Consider the following 6,000-nt stretch of genomic DNA (forward strand, 5'->3'; position numbering starts at 1 on the left):
AAATATGCCGGAGAAAATCGTATTTTTGCTCAAGTAAGCGCATTGGAGGTATTACATCAGAGCCAATTTTATTCTTTCAGAATGCAGTTATGAATTTTAAAGTAGGCACACATTACGGCAGGAGAGCTGTGTGATTGGAGTGCCGAGTGCCGTAGACCTCTTGAGTCTTGTTGGAGAATATGAGGGAGGAAGAAAAGCAGGAAAACCGTGAGTCGATGTGACCCAACACCAATCCGTTTAATGGCCACTGCTGTTAAAAAAAAAAATCAAATTTTTCTGCATGACAGTTCAAATTCATGGACGTGTCACAGCTATTCACATTATACATTCTATATGGTACAGTTTCGGAGGTACCTCCCGATCGCTCTCCCCACTGTCAGAGAGCTTTTTGATTTGCCTCTCCTAGACTCGAACCGGTCAGGAGAGCAATGGTAAATTTTCATGAATGACAGCCTGACATTGGAGTGTGAAATATGTCTTGCCCTTCGCTCTGCGTAACGCGCTGCGCAACAACACGCGCGAGGAAGCCAGAATGTCACTGTTCCCCATTAAGGGCCAAAACGAAGGAAAAAAAAAAAAAATTACCCTAATTAAATCGGGTGAAGAAATGACTGACAGAGACGTTCGTCCCTCTGAAAGGTGGAGAATAATTACGTTTTTCTTGTCTTGGAGATCTATCTGTGCGCATGGGCAACATATTATAATTTACCGAACCACGCACGCGTACAACACGTTCATGCATTTTTCCCTGAACGGCAAGTGAGGTTTCAAGGTCCGCAGCTGGTGGGGTGAACGTGATTATGTAATTATGTTTGGGAGTGTGGTTAGCCGTTGAAGTTTCTTTCACACCCTCTATTCCGCATAGGCTTGACACAGTACTGCATTTGAAAATACACACCCCCTCCCCTCCCCTCCCCTACCCACACACACACACACACACACACACACACACACACACACACACACACACCTGGGCCGGAAGGCTAAATGGGGCATTATGCATTTCATTTAGACAGTCATCAGTGGTGCTGCACTGGAAACCTACACACCCCCTGCAATGTGTACTCAGTGTAGTGGTAAAATAGAGGTCAGCTGTCACCGTGAACAGCGCAAGACGACAAGTGGTTTAGATCAGGGAGCCATGAAACGACAACAATTAATTCAATTGTAATAAAATTTATTATTATCCCGTCTATAATTTCGTTCTTTGCGATTAAATTAATCACAGATGAAAAAGGGCAGTCCGCATTTCGTTTGATTTGATCTCGTCTTTACCGGAGGAGCGTCGTTTATCGATCGGAAGAACTCGTGCGAAAAAAAGGCCCGACCCGAACAGTACAACTAAATAAATTAAAGGCAATACCGCATCATTAATTAATTTTTTTCTTATTCAAATATTTTTCATTAGCTTACGTCTCGCACGCTGTGTGGGCCGAACAGTGCGATTAGAGCCGACCTCCACATTTTGGCTTGTCTGTGAACTGTTTTTGTGTGAAACGCACATGGGGGGGGGGGGGGGGTTCACTTGTGCACATGGCTTTCCGCGCAGTCAGTATTATGGAAGGGTGTTTCTCGGCGTATTTGCAGGTATCCGGCAGGGTACGTGGAGAGGATGCTGCTGTAAAGGAGATGCGCGGCGCCATGTGTGCTGTAGCAGTGACTCCACCGTGCAGTTATTCTGAAGTGAACCCATTATCTCAGTCATAAAGTACCCTCCCCCAACCGCACCCTTCCCCCACGCTCAGTCTCACTCTCCGTCCCCACGCTCTCTCTCCTGCTCGGTCCTCTCCCGTCTCTCGCTCTTCATGGCAGTGCAGGGGCACGAAAATGCTCCGCCGCTACGAACCGTTCTGCCTTCCGCTCTTCTAGAAGCATCGCACGTGGGGCCAGATATGTGCTCTTCGGTGTTGTTTGAGAAACCCCTATGAAGAAGTCGTCTGCTTATGGAGATAAACCAGGATTTTCAGCACAGGACGGAGGAGAAGATAAAGAGAGATGCTCACGAAAACACCGCAATTCATTCGAATTAGTATTACGGCTATTGAGATGAGACCATATTTGATGTTTGATTCGAGTTCTGATGTGGTGCAAATTGGGCATCGATTTCTCAGCGTCGCAGTCGCAGTCTCTGCTGTTTGTCTTTGCTCGTATCTGCTGTTTCTTTGCCCGAGTCTTGAACATAATGCCTCCAGTGATGAAAGCCTCGTGAGGAGACACAGAGCCATATTCAACAAGCAGGAGTGTACATGGGGAAACAAAACCTTCTGTGTGTTCTCTGTCTGCAGCCCTCTGTTAAACCCCTCCGTCGGAACGGCGAGCCGAGCTGGAGTTCTTCCTGGAGACAAAGGGCAGGGATCTCGACTTCGGTGTGGGACAGATACGCACAGCTAAAAATAGTGAAGGGAGAAAGAGGCTGACAGCGTACTTTGTGTGAGAGAGAGCTTCTCCGAAACGTAGAGAAATTAAGTCCACTAAATGTGTGGCGTTTGCGTGTTCTCCCCGTGTCTGTGTGGGTTTCCTCCGGGTGCTCTGGTTTCCTCCCACAGTCCAAAGACATGTTGCTCAGGCTCCCCCATAGTGTGTGAGTGACAGAGAGAGTGTGATCCAGTGATGTATGGATGAGTAACCCAGTGTAAGTAGTGTATCTAGGAGTGTAAGTCACCACGGTGAATAAGGTGTGTGGGCTGATAATACTACACAGAGTTCATTGGAAGTCGCTTTGGAGAAAAGCATCTGCTGAGTAAATAAATGTAAATGTAAATGGTCTCTCGCCCATTTCCATCAGACTATGTCCAGTACACATGTAGCGTCAGCACACCACTGTCATGACCCTGCCTTACACTATACTGTACCGTGCACACAAAAGTCATGCAAAAGCTCCACCTTTAAATTCAAATACTGTATTTTTGGCAGCTTTAACTGTTGTCACATATTAACGTAATACCATTTATACTTAAAATAGGAATTGTATCTACTATGTCCTTCCATAGATGACATATACGAACAATGCGAAGGACTGCTCATTCTACAGCTTAAGACATTTATTATTTTTAGATATATACTGTATATATACTTTTTTTGATCATGTGCAGTCACAGGAAGAATACCCACCGCCCCCAACTTCCGTGCCACATATTTCCATCTTTTGCACATAATATCCATGTGTCCATTATCAGTAACCACTCGTCCATTGCAGTTTCCTGCTGTAAGTACCTGTGAGTGTGTAGCTTTCTAATATCTACTCTATCAGTATTGTGAAGAGTTTTCGCGATTGTGATGTAGTGGGTGACACTGCTTTCAAAAACAGGACAAAGACAAGAAACAATAATTAATTTAATGTAAACCAGCACATCCCGCATCTTCAGCCGCAGTCGTTAAAAGGAGATTCACCCTCGCAGCCTCGACACTTGGCAGTGTTCGGCGAGAGCTCGCACGCGGCAAGCCCGCGCTTCAGAGTGCGGCGCCTGACATTTCTACAACATTTTATGTTGCAGTGTCTAAACTTAGACACCGATGAAAAAATAAATATATACTTTATAACCAGAAGTTGGAACCCTTTTCTTGTCAAAACCGCCTACGCTTCCTGTTCTGTTTCTGCCACAGAAGTTACAACTGACAAGTCTCATTGCACAGGAGCCTTGCGGTTTCCCAGAGGCCCGGCCGATGCTGACCTTTCCTTCCGAGGTTGCTCGGTGCAACTTAACCTGCGTCTCCTCGGTGTGCGCTGCGCAGAAAGCTCAAATGGAAACAGGGCTTGGAAGCTTACGCTGCCGCAACAGAGGATATTCAAATGACACTTAAATGCAGAAGGGCGACCTTGTGTGCGTACGATATCCAGCGGTGCAATTGGACGAAACCCAAACGTAAATGTTTTCGGAACTTTCCGTTCCAGGCCACGTCAGGTGTCTCATCCACATTTACGTTTGTGCGGCCCCTTATAAGTTCAACTTTTAACTGCATCGTCAATTATTCGAGAAATACAGGCCGTGCAACCGTAAGACCTTGACACAAGTCCGGCAACGATTCAATACATAATACTAGCTTATCTGTAGCTTTAAGCATTTTGTTTGCATAGGAAGAGAAGTTTTATTTGGTCTCAGCAGTGAAAGGCAAAGGCTGCTACTATATCAAGTGCAGTCTGTATGGCTTCTGCGTAAGTCATAAAGCATGAATTGAAATGCTATATGTAATGGTCCTGACCTCTTTCTTAGTCTTTCTCAGGAACGCAGGCCTTGGACTTGAGAAATCATTGGCACACATATTTAAAATTCCTTTTAGAATAAATAGAAATATGTATAATAGAAGAATAAACAGAAACATTTGTTGAAAATCTGATATCCTGTCTGGGTGTACACTGCCTCGCACCCTGTGCTTCCAGGATAGTCTCGAGGCTCTGCACTGGACAAAGTGCTTATTGATAATGGGTGGTTAGACTGACGGAACACATAAAAACAGCTTCAAATACCTGAATTTTATTTTATTTTATTGTGAACTACACATATCAATAAATGTACTCACAATTCTGTAAACCATTTTGCTGGTTATTATGTTTCCACTGTATCGAGGAGTCAGAACCATTGTGTTGTGCTGTGCACTTTCCATTTAACTCAAAATAAACACAACGTATAATCCACTTTTAACATTTTATTACAGACAAATGAAATAAAAGAAGCATTATGACAAAAATGAACTTGCTGGCAAGGAAAGAAAACACCAGAACCAAGAACTGTAAAAATAATAATAATCATCATTATCAAACAAACACAAATTAAAAAAAAAAAATAATAATGCACCTTTGTAACAAAAAATGGAAAAAGCCAAAAAGTTATTTTGTCATACTGTTCATAAATAGATAGGAATCAGTCAATATAATTAAATAAAATGTGGGCAAATTGCAGAAAAAATATTATAATGAATTACAACAAATACAAATTATTCTCATTACTGGCTTTACAAATAAATGAACTACATTTGGCAGGTTTGTACACAAAATTATGTCTTCCCCATTTGTGTTCCCTAAAACCTTTAAAGAATGCTACAGTGAATATAAAATGTATGCTTCAGAAATTAAATGCATTATTATTTTTTCCATAAAAAATCATAAGGATGAGCTCAACACAATTCTAAAACATCAAGCGAAACTACTTGAAAACTATAAAACCCACTGGTATGTTTTTCCATAGTAACCGTTCACATTTAGAAGCTTTTTCTTTTTTTTTTTTTTTAAAAGTTTGCTTAAACCAGTCATGCTGGGGACTAAGAGCCAATCAAACCATGAAACAAGGAGCAAAAACCTGCCGTTCTTCTGAGGTCTGTCAAGTCAAGTGATCTAAGACCAGAGGTCTTCCAATGACTGTTGGGGACATAAGAATTTTGAACTCAGTAGATGTCACTTGGTTGGAGAAGCACACTAGTGAGCACAATTTTAATGCAGTATTTAGATTGTGAAATCCTCCTTGTAAAATCTACCTGCACAAGTTATCCAAATTCACAAAACACACACTCACACACACACAAATGAAATACAAATCATGGTATTACAGGTAGTATTAAAAGAAGAAAACGTGGACTTGAGATTCCCAATTTGATCCCGTAAAAGTGATATTTACAATCACACTGTGACAGATCAGTAAACCTTAACAGGTCTTTAATATTACAAAATGTTCAATTTATTTATCTTCTGTTTCTCTTCCGCTGTTACGTTATATTCACAGAGGCCACTTGTAGAACCCGAAGAAAAAGGCCCATATTCCAATAGCATTTCCACAGAGGAATTGTCCATGGCAAAGCAAAAACAAAAAAAAAAAAAAAAGAAAAATAAATAAAATACTAAAACGAAAATAATCAGGCAAGAGCTTCTGACTGTATTTATATATTAAAGCTGAATGAGCCCCGGAAGCAGGCCGGTGGATTCTTTTCTGTTTGAAGGTAACATGGCAGCCGTGTCAGACTCCGGAATCCCGGATCAGGCCGGTAAATTCTAAGTGCTTGGCAAAAAAC

The sequence above is a fragment of the Scleropages formosus genome, chromosome 22 (genome assembly GCF_900964775.1).
Source record: "Scleropages formosus chromosome 22, fSclFor1.1, whole genome shotgun sequence".
NCBI classification, from domain to species: domain Eukaryota; kingdom Metazoa; phylum Chordata; class Actinopteri; order Osteoglossiformes; family Osteoglossidae; genus Scleropages; species Scleropages formosus.